Here is an 11343-nt window from a genome sequence, read left to right as displayed (position 1 = left end):
GCATGCCTGTAATCCCAGCACTTGGGAGGCTGAGGCAGGAGGATCATTGGGAGTTCCAGACCAGCCTGGGCTACAAAGTGAGCTGAAGGCTGGCCTGAAACAGCAGAATGAGACCTTGTTTCAAAAAGACAGAACAAACAAACAAAAAATGGATCACTATGAGTTTGACACCAGCCTGAGCTACATAGCGAGTTTAAGGCTATGCTGAATTTCATAGTGAGACCTCAGTTCAAAAAATAATAAAACAAACAAAACCCCAACAAAAATTGGCTGGGGGTGTAGCTCAGTGCAGAGGCCCTGGGTTCAATTCCTGTTGCCAACAAAACAAACAAACACATGAAAAACTATTGAATGTTCCCTCTTTGGGGTAATATTAAGAGTTTTCTTCTTTTTTATGCTGTTGGGATGCATTTTAAACAAGAGCATTTTACTTTTAATTTGAAATAATGTTATACCAGACTTATAAAGAAGATAAAGGGGGCCGGGGAGATGGCTCAGTGGAATAAGCGCTTCCCTGGCAAGCGCAAGAGCCTGAGTTCAATCCCCGGTTCCGCAAAAAAAAAAAAAAAAAAAAAGAAGATAGAAGCTATCCACCGGCAATCAACTTCAAACTTATAGAACTTAATTTTTTTTTTATTGTTATAACAATACCACAGACTGGGCAATATTTTTTCTTTCTTTTTTTTTTCTTTTTTTTGGTACTAGGGACCTTGCTCTTGCCAGGGAGGAAGTTATGCCACTGAGCTATCTTCGCTATTTTCTTGGCTCCAGACTGGGGGATTATTTATTTATTTATTTATTTGGTGGAACCGGGGATTGAACTCAGGCCCTTGCACTTGCCAGGCTCCAGACTGGGGGATTATTTATTTATTTATTTATTTGGTGGAACCGGGGATTGAACTCAGGCCCTTACACTTGCCAGGCAAGCGCTTATTCTACTGAGCCATCCCTTGAGACTGGGAATTTATAAAGAAAAGAAATTTATTTTTCTGGAGCTTGGGAAGTCCAAGATTGAAGGGCTGCATATGGTAAAGTCTTGTAACACAGCAGAGGGTATCGAAGGTAGAGAGAAAATGAGAGAGAGCACTTCAGCAACAATAGTGTTAATCCGTTCGTGAGAGTTGCTACGGCTCGAATGTTTGTCCCCAGAATTCATGTGTTACAAATCCAATTCCCAAAGTCAAATATACTCTTACTTTTTTATTATTTTTTGGAGACGGGGTCTTACTATGTAATTCAGGCTGGCCTTGAGCTCACTTTGTAGCCCAGGATGGTCTCAAACTTGAAATGATCCTCCTGCTGCAGCTTCCTGCGTAGTGGGATTTCAGGCATGTGCCACCACGTCCAGCTCCTTCTGGGGTCTTTCCAGGTCTAGGAGAATTCACAAGGAAGGGAGGAGGGCAGAGGGAAGGAGGAAGGAGAGGGAGAGCCCTGCAGGGCAACCCCTCCCCCCCTCAGGCCATCTGCATGTGTTGCTCACTCGGCTCCACCCAGGAGGCCACGTGCAGCTGTGTCACTGTAGCAGTCTGTCAGGTGGGGCAGATGTTTCCTCCTTCTGGTGCGTGGGCGGGCGCATGCGCATCTTGGACCCAGGTGCTCTGCAGCCCAGCTCCCGTGTCCAGCTCCCAGGGTCCGTACTTCCCTTCCTCCAGGTAGCCGCTAAGGGTGCTTGTGGAAAGGGAAGAGAATAGCGACTGATGCCTGGGATTGGGAGCCAGGAACTTATTTTCGCAGCAGAGGGAGGGAGCTTGGCTTCTGCCACAGCTCCCCTGTCTGCAACAGTGTTGTTCAGCTTTGGAAAGCACAAGAAACTATTGAGCAAGAAGATGTGGTCACCACTGTGCTGTCACTGGGACAGAGTACCTGGCAGGGGTTCCCACGGCTCCACCTACACCTCTCAGACTTGGGGGTTCATTTCAGATCCAAACCATAGCAGAATAGCAGATGTACAAAGAAGGCTTATGTGACTCTTTCGTTCGTTCTTCTCACTTTGGGTCTTGCTATGCAGCCCAGGCTGGTCTCAAGCTCATACAGCACCTCCTGCCTCAGCTTCCTGAGTCCTGAAATTATAGGTGTGTGCCACCCTGCCCAGTTTACAGGCCCTTTGCTAGGACAGAGTGCTTGATACGGTACAGGAGCCAAGTCAGGTTCCTTCTATGGGCGTCTCCTTCAGGGACTGTCATTAGTGCCATCTAACTCGGGCCCAGATAGGGTGACTGTTTACCTAGAGGCTCACAACTAATAAGCGGAACCATCAGGGTGTGAACCTGGCTGGCCTGACCTCAGAGCCACACCTGGTCTCTGCTCTATAGTTACTGTGACTAAGGGGGAGCTCCGAGATCCGAGATCCGAGCGCCCTTCCCAGAAGGCATGCTGACAGCACATGGAGAAGGCTGTGTATGATTTCCCTGCATCCGGAGAGCTGTGTTTGGAATCCCCGTGCTTTTTGTTACAGAAGAGGGGCACATGCGCCTTCAGGTCCTTCCTGGTCCTGGACTGGAGGCAGCCAGGAGCTGGCTTCCTTCCAACTGGAGCTTTCCTGCAGGTGGAGGTCTCGGGCCAGTTCTGGCCTGATGGCTGGGTCTGGCTCCCTGCTCTCTTCTCAAGCCACCCTCAACGTGGGTAGCGTGACCTAGGAGCATCCCTGGAGTGTGCGCAGCACTCCCACAGTCAGGCCCATCCAGGCTCCCAGGGTGCCCAGCATTTTCTCCCTGGCCCTCCCATAGGTAGCACAGGCCTAGCACAGGCCACTGCCCTCCCTGCTGGCCTCCCAGGGGTTGTTGTTCTCAGCAGTTCACCTTCAGTTTCCTCCAGGGCAGAAGTCAGATTCCCCAGGGAAAGAAAGAGAAGCTGCTCCAAGCTGCTAGCCAACAGGAGTTCTGCACTTGGATCTTTCTTGGAGCTGAAAACAGGAGCCATTAGGGGGTGGGGGGTGGGGTGGGTGTGACCACAGGGGAGAAAGCTGGGGTTTTGTCCTTCAGCTCCGGTAGGGCATGACTGAGTCATTCCTGCCTTGGAGGAAGGATTGAACTTGTCCAGTTCAGTTAACCCAAGGATGAATGGTTTAGTTTTATGTTTTTAACCCCTAGGCTTTTGCAAATTAATGATGCACAGGTTGCTTATTTCTACCCTCTTCCACCTCTTTGTCCTGCTCCTTCTCCCCCTTCTCTCTTCTTTTTGGAGGTGCTCAGGATGGAAGGCCTCATAGATGCAAGGTAAGTGCTCTACTCTGACCTGCGTTTCCAGCTTGAGTGTGTGTGTGTGTGTGTGTGGTACTGGGGACTGAACTGAACCCTCCGTACTAAGCTTCACACCCCTGTCCCTTTTTTTAAATTTTTCAACAGGATCTTGCTAAGTTTTCTGGGCTAGGCTCAAATTTGTGATTCTTTAGCCTGAGAGATGAGAAGGGAGGGGGCAAACTGACCACCCTGCTCCCTAGCAGTGGCATCTGGAAGAGAGGGACGCAGTTGAGAAGCAAGCCCACCCCTCCCAGAGCTGGGCTGCTTCTTCAGAGCGGCTGCCTGGCCGCTCTTGGGGGTGGGGCCCATTCTCTGGCGCAGGGAAGAGGTCTGCACAGCCCTGGGCATTGGCTCAGCGCTGTGTGGGCAGCAGGCCCTGTGAGGCAGCACCTCCGCTCCTCAGGTGCCTAGTGGTGAAGCAGTTGGCCCGGGGGGAGGGAACATGGGATCGGGTACATTGAGGTGCTCAAGTCCCACAGACGAGACAGATGGGGTTTGAAGCACACAGCAGCCCAAGAGCGCCAACTCCGCCAACGATGACTTCCCATGGCTCCAGGGAGAGATGGTGCGCTCTTGTCAGGGCTGGAGACAGCGACAAACAGGAGCACTGTGGACTCTGAGGCCTTCATGCAGTTCCCCTTACAGGAGGCCCTGCTCAGGCAGGGACTAGGAAGGCGCAAGGAGAGAGCCGGGCACAGGTGCTTTGTGGTGTCCTAGGCAGCTGGGAGGAAGCCAGGCCGTACTCAGACCCAGCCCTGCAGCTCATGTTGCAGCAGTCCTGGGGCCACGGACCGATAGACGGGCAAGTCAGGCAGAAGCCAGTGGGCAGCTACAGGGGCACTGAGCCCAGCGTGGAGTCGGGGTGACCCGGCTGTGGTCAGAGAAGCAGGAGCCTGAGTCCGGGTGGACAGTTAAGTGTGGGGATGTGCAAGCGAGGTGAAGGCAAGGCGAAGGAGGGCCACCGTGGTGACCTCTGCTCTGCCTACATGGGAAACTGGCTTTGTGCTTTGAATGAACTACTTGGGTAGGAAAGAGGCTAAGAGGCACCTGCAGACACAGGCTTGTGACAGGTCTCGACTCCTGGGAGCCCCATTTCTAGTCTAAGTAAGCTTGTTTTGCTCATAAGCTTGGCCTTAGTTTGACTTGAAGTGATCTGAGTTTCGGTCATTTTGGGTATGAAAACTTCTGACAGAGCCTCCCCTTGGCAACCTACTTGGGGGTCCCCTCCTGACTGCTGGGAGCTTGTGCTCTTGCTCTCTCTCTCTTTCCTTTTTTTTTTTTGCGGAACCAGGGATTGAACTCAGGCCCTTGCGCTTGCCAGGGAAGCGCTTATTCCACTGAGCCATCTCCCCGGCCACTGAGCCATCTCCCTGGCCTCTCTCTTTTCACTTGTTGCTTTATTTTGCTTCTCACTTAAAATGACAGGCAACTCACCCCTTCTTTTTTTTAAATTTATTTATTTGTGTGTGTGTGTGTGTGTGTGTGTGTGTGTGTGACCAGCTCAGCCCACCAGGGGGCGGGGTTGGCTGGCATGTGGTGCTGGGGGATCGAACCATGGTCCCTGTGCTTTAGCTGAGCTTGTTCTAAGTAGGTGCTTTAGACCACTGAGCCATCTCTCCAGCCCTACTCACCCCTTCTTGATTCTCTGCAAACCACTCTGTCCTCTCGTCTTCTACTGAAGTAACTGCACCCTGTAGCTTCCCGTGCATCTAACAACTTACTTGTGCTTGTTGACACAGAGTTCCGCAAGCTCGTGCCAGGCTTCCTGGTCACCAACAAAGTGCTCCAGATACTCGTTCAGTTCCCAAATGGCCTCCACATTCTTCCCCGGGCTTTACGAATGCCAATCTTATGCTTTCTCGCAGCAGTGTTAGTTGGGTCTTCTTGCAGAATTCCATCATACAGCTATACAGCATCATCATACCTGTCCATGGCTTCGAATCTCATGCCTGTGAATCGTTTGACTCTGTGGCTGTCTTCTCAACTCCTGGAGACAAAACGATGCCAAGTCATCCCAACCATGGTCCAGGGCTGGAATCATCACCTGCTCATATATAATCCAAATATCATCTCCGAGCTTAGAAGCATACTCATTAATGAATTATTCTCCGACTTCTCCAATTTGTTTACTATTTCTTGAGCTTTCTTCTCTCCATTTTTTCATTTTCTCTTTCATTTCTTCCCAAGAGACATCATAGAGCTCTGAGACCTTCACCATCTTCCCAACACCCCTCTCTCTCTCTTGATAAACCCTCCCCGTCTGGCTCCTTTTTCCTCAAATTCATCCTCAAATTTTGTGAGACACGGACGCATGGTGCCTTTACCCTGGGACCAGCCTGGTGCCTGGCAGAGGGCTGAGGGGTACAGTGGCTATAGTGGCTCTGTGATTTTGCCACTCACCTTTTGTTGGTCAGGAGAGACCTCAACTCCTGAGATGGTGAGTTCACAGTGCAGAGTGCCACAGGCCTCTGTGCCACCCGTGGGGGCTGCCCTGCAGAGCCACTGAGAATGACATTTCATCTTCTTGATGCTCAGCCTTGTGAACGTGCCCACGGAGGTCCGTGCTGTGGAAGGAGTAGAGATGACATGGAGCTTGCCACCTACAGGAAGCCACCATGACTATGTATAAAAACAGGGCCAGGACACAGCAGGATACCAAGAATTCCACAGCAGGGCCCAGTGGTGGGGCCTGCAGCAGCCAGGCAATATGGGGCTGGGGTGTGGGCTGCCAGGCCGCCTGCAGGGCCTGGAGAGCGCGTTGGTGAGCACAGAGGTCAGCGTGGCCTGGGGAAGGAGGCCAATGACTAGTTTGTCAAGGATAATCGAGTCCTTTTGGTGAAATCCTCACCGGCAACCAATGGAATGAGGAGCAATTTGTACCCCAAACAGTCTGCGAGACCTAACGTATGCTTTGAGTCTGAAATCGAATTAACAATGACTTCCTTAGTGTTTTCTCATGCAAAATCTTTCTTCTAGCATATCGTGGAGTACGCTAAAACTATTTTCCTGTGGTTTCTCAGTTAACATCTTGGTAGTAACGTGAAAGCGATGTTATCGGAGTTCAGCAATTTGTGCTTGTTAATTAAACGTGGACCCTTGCTGGGCATGGTGGCACATGCCTGTTACCAGGAGGCTGAGGCAGGAAGATTGCTGCAAGGCTGAGGCCAGTGTGGGCCACACAGAGTCCACGACCAGCCTGAACTCTTAGATGAATAAGTCGGACACCCACATGTAAGTAGCACGTTGTTTCCTTGGTGTGAGAAAGTGAAAATGTAAATAAAGTCAAAATGTGTATTAGGTATTGTGAAACAGGAAGAAAATGTTCAAAAGGGGAGGGAAATAAGAGAGGGGGTAGTTGAGAGGAAACAAGGGAAAAGTTTAAAAAAGTGAGAAAAGGGGGCCTGGCCCTAGCTCAGGCCTTTAAGTGGCTGCTTCCACAAAGCTGTCAGCCTCAGGTTGCTGGAGTTCGAACCTCACACCTCTCCCGCTGGCCAAAAGTGCCCTGAAGGCATTTGAGCAACAACAACAACAAAACAACAACAACAACAAAAACAAACAAACAAACAAACAAAAAAAGTGAGAAAAGAAAGAAAAAATAGAAACAAAGTTTTTGTTAATGGGGAAGAGGGGGTTAAAGGAGGATAAAGGAACTGGGAAAAAAATCAACTTATATCCTGTACAGGTACTAATTCTCCAATAAATGTGACCCTTATGGATATCTAAAACATACCAGTAATATCTGGGTATATAAAAACCATTCTGAACTACAGAGGAAGGCCCTGTCTCAAAAAACCAACCAACCAAACAGATGGGGGACCTCGATAAGGACCACAATGCGCACCTCGGGCAGTGGTGCTGTCTGAACAACTCAGAAGGGCTGGATCCCAGGCTGGGGAGATAGCTCCGCGGTCTAAGTGCCTGCCTGGCAAGCGCAAGGATCCAGGTTTGATCTCCAGTAACGCATGGCTTGCTGACTCCACGTGGAATCCTAGACCTGCCCGACCACTGAAACCAGGCATGGTGGGGCACACCTGTAATCCCAGTGCTGGGGAGGCTGAGACAGGAGGATCACCAGCAGCCTAACCAGTTTGTGTAGTGAGACCCTGTACAAAAAAAGTATTGGATTTGCTAATTCAAAAGGAATATTTCTTATATTCACTTCAATTTATATTTTCATTTACACAAATCTTTTGGGTTAAGTTTGGGTTAAGTTTGAGCTTTTCAGTAGTTCATTGTGGGAACTAAGATAGGATACTAACACTGTAGGATGGGCAAGACCCTGACATAAAGCTTTCTTTGTGACTTCCTTTGGGGTGTATTTTGCTAAGTGAAACTTGTTAAAATGTCTTTTTTTTTTTTTTTTTTTGCTCCGAATGCCTTCAGGGCAGGTTTGGCTGGCTTGAGTTGTGGGGATCAAACAGCAACCTGAGCCTGACTGCTTTGCTGAAGCAGCCACTTAAAGAGCTAAGGGGCAGACCCCCTAAAATTTCTTCTTAATTAAGCCTTTTTTTTTCTTGAAGTTTTTTTCCACAACAACAAAAAGCAAGCAAGCAAGCAAGCAAGCAAGCAAGCCCGCCAACGGCAGGGACTGCTCAGCCCCGGCCTTGGCCAACGCCACCTCCCCCTCAGGTTTTGGGGAGCGAGGATTGACAGCTCCCTTGTGCCCTCCTCCTGCGCATGCGTACTCTTTCAACAGCAGCTGGATGGGAGTCAGTGAGCAGAGGTCCGAGCTGTGCGGACCAGTCCACAAGAAATTCAGTGGGCCACTTCCATGTCTGCTGATTTTTTTTTTCTTTTTCCTTTCTTTTTGTCTTTTTGAGATACAGTTGTGCTATACAACTCAGGCTCCCCTTGAGTTCACTTTGTAACCCAGGCTGGTTTTGAGCTCGCAGAGATCCTCTTGCCTCAGCCTCCTAAGTGTTGGGATTACAGGCGTGTGGCACCATGCCCTGCAAAAAACTTTTTTAAAGAGATAAAACCTTAGAAATGATTCAAATTTCAAAAAAACCCAAGATGATAGGAATCCAACAATGGCTGATTTATTGCATGCAGTCCTCTTCAAAGTGACCACTCAGCTGGCCAGATTTCCTATCCGTGTACAGCCTGCTAGCAGCTTCAAAGGGGCAACGCGATGGATTGGATCCGCTTCCGCAGGGCAGAAAGCGCCCGTCCTGCTTGGTGGGCCCTGGGCAAACACATGCCTTGTGCGGAAAGGAGCCGAAGGTGGCTGAGAGCCTGTCCAGGCGTGCAGGCCGACTGTTCCTCTTGTGGTGCTCCCGCTGGACAGGAGCACGCAGAGACACCCTGTCCCCTGCCCCCCTCGGCCATGGGCCCTCACACCTGCGCGGGTGCTCCTGGGTGTCCCCGACGCTCCCGGCCTCTGCAGAGTGGCGGCATTCACCCTGTGCCTTGGCTTTATGGACTGTTTTATGACTGGAAATAACCCGTTCATCGTAAATCTCTCCAAGGGATTTAGCGAGGTGTAGCCTGTCCTGTTTGCCTGGCTCTTTCGCACGTTTGTTTAGCCTCGTCCTCTATTCAGGGAGAACATTTTGTGTTTTAAAGCCTAAATTACACGGAAAAAAAAAATGCCTCCCAACGAACACAGGCTTTACAGAGATTAAAGTTTCTTAATTCGGAAGCAGGCTCTTGCCCCTTGCGGGGTCTCTGGCTTTGCACCGTCTCCTGGAAGTCCCAGACACGCGTCACCAGAGCGGCATGTCTGAGCCCGCGGATCCCCCAGGTGCCAAAGGCTTGCTGCCAGGAGCAAACGCGAGCTTATCATTGCTCCAGGTTCTGCACACTGTCTCTGCCAGTGAGGGACAAAGGCACATTCCAGCTATCAGTTCTTAAACTCAAGGACTTAAAGGCACTTTCAACCTCCTTCCTGACCCTTCTTGTGTGTGCAATACACAGATACAGATACAATGTACACATGTTAAATGACAGTTTTATATATGTAAATAATTTATAGATAATATAATACATTGAACATTTATTATATGTAAGAAATATAGCCTGATGCCGTAGATAGCCTGGGTAAGTAGGTCAGCACTCCCTGGGTTCAGTCTCCAGTGGGGGAAAAAAAATCCCACAACAAATTGTATGTTTTGTATTTGTTCTACTTGTTTTAGTTTTAACTCATATTATGGCACTGGAGATTGAACTCAGGCCCTTCTCACTGAGCTATGTTCCCAGCCCTCCCCTTCCTTTTTTTTGTACTGGGTATTGAACTCAGGATCTTGTACTCGCCAGGCAGGCACTGGTGCCACTGAACTGCATCACAGAGTCACTGCTTCCTTTTTGAGACAGGGTCTCACTAAGTCACTAAATTGCCCAGGCTGGACTTGAACTTGCAATCCTCCTGCCTTGCCCCAAACTCATTGGTAGGATCAGTTCTTTTCTTTTTGTTTTTTTTTCCTCCTCCTCCTTGTATTTTAGGGGAAGATCTACAGGGTGTTCAAGGTCTTCATAGTGATCTACCTGTTTACAGCCTCCCAAGAGCTGGGATTACAGGCGTGCACCTGGCATGGCAGGCCCAGGGATCACATCCCCAGCCCGTGTTTGCTTACAGGTGCTTTAATCTGCTGAGCTATTTGGCCAGCCCTTCTTTCCTTCTTTTAGTTTCCTGAGACAGGGTCTTGCACGGTCCTGCCTCAGCCTCCCTAGTACAGGCATGCACCACCACACAGAAGATGTGCTAAGTTGCTAGGGCGCTCAGGCTGAGCTCAAGCTTGTGGTTCTCCTGCCTTGGTACCTGATCTCTCTAAGTCTCAGTTTGGTTATTTGCAAACTGGGGTGAATGGGAATCAGGGACGTAGCTTCCCTGCATTGTTCTTTGCATGAATCTGTTGCATAGGGTGGTGCTGGTGACACCGTGACTTCCGGAAGCTCTGACTTCCATGGCCACCTGCTGTCTCGTCAGCAGCTCACTGCTGCCAGCGAGGGTTGTGCTAGAATGCCCGGATCCTGCAGCCCCACTCCCACCTCGGAGATGCAGCTGGGAGGGGACGGGTTTTGTTTTGAGACAGGGTCTTATGAGCGCCTCCTGCATTAGCCTCCCAAGTGCTGAGATTAAGGAGGGATTTGGATGTCTCATAATCTTTATAATCGCTGTCTTACAGGGCTTACAGATGAGGAAACAGCAGAAACACATGCTGAGGAGCAAGATGATCTCTTTGCTTGTAGGTGAAGACAGCACTTGGGTATCAAATGAGTTCATAGACCACGTTCTCAACTGATGGGCTCAGTGCCTGAACGTGTGGGTGCCCATCTGGCCAGGGCAATGGCAGAAGTGGAACTTCAGCTGAATGCAAGGCCACCCGCAAGTCAGTAGCACGACCAAGATAAGGCCTGTGTCTCCTTCATATATATATTGTCTTTTCCAGACAGGGTCTCACTATGCAGTTCAGGTTAGCTTTGAGCTCACTTTGTAGCCCAGGTTGCTCTCAGACCTCAGCAATCCTCCTGCCTCAGCCTCCCAAGTACTGGGATTACAGGCATGCACTACTACATCTGGCATTTCTTCTTTTTTGAGACAAGGTTTCCACTTTGTAGTTTAGGCTGGCCTTGAACTTTGGAGATCCTCCTGCTTTAGCCTCCCAAGCAGAGCGCTGGATCACAGGCAGGTGCCACCATGCCAGGTCTTGAGGTCTGTGTCTTTTGACACACCCAGTACCCCACCCCAGCAGCCCCTCTTGGGATGTGAGAGTAGTCAGGGAGTCCAGGACTGTGATTGAGCTCCCCTCCTTAGAGAAGGCCTGAGTAGTCACAACTGGTAGACAGGAGTGGCAGCAATGTTCTCCCACCTGGAGTGTTGCCTTGACACGCACCATCCTAGCACGTGACCACCCGCCCACCCACCTTCCTCATTCTCAGGCCCCCAACAGACCTCCCGGTGAGAGTCCCCTGGGTGTGAGCTTTCTCTTCTATTTCCTTCAGAAGACAGTTGAGAACATACTTCTTATTTAAAATGTTCTTGCTTCTCTTTCTTTCTTTCTTTCTTTCTTTCTTTCTTTCTTTCTTTCTTTCTTCCTTCCTTCCTTCCTTCCTTCCTTCTATGACATGAAACTCACTATGTAGTCCAGTCTGATACAGAGATCCT

At 49.8% G+C, this 11343-nt stretch overlaps 1 pseudogene; it reads right to left on the bottom strand.

The window, feature by feature from the left end:
- Positions 1-4956: 4956 nt before the first annotated feature.
- LOC101580542 lies at positions 4957-5457 on the bottom strand (annotated as a pseudogene).
- Between the last annotated feature and the right edge of the window lie 5886 nt (positions 5458-11343).

Source organism: Octodon degus, unplaced genomic scaffold (genome assembly GCF_000260255.1).
Source record: "Octodon degus isolate 3935 unplaced genomic scaffold, OctDeg1.0 scaffold00007, whole genome shotgun sequence".
Classification (NCBI taxonomy): domain Eukaryota; kingdom Metazoa; phylum Chordata; class Mammalia; order Rodentia; family Octodontidae; genus Octodon; species Octodon degus.
This window is presented reverse-complemented; position numbering and strand designations above follow the sequence as displayed.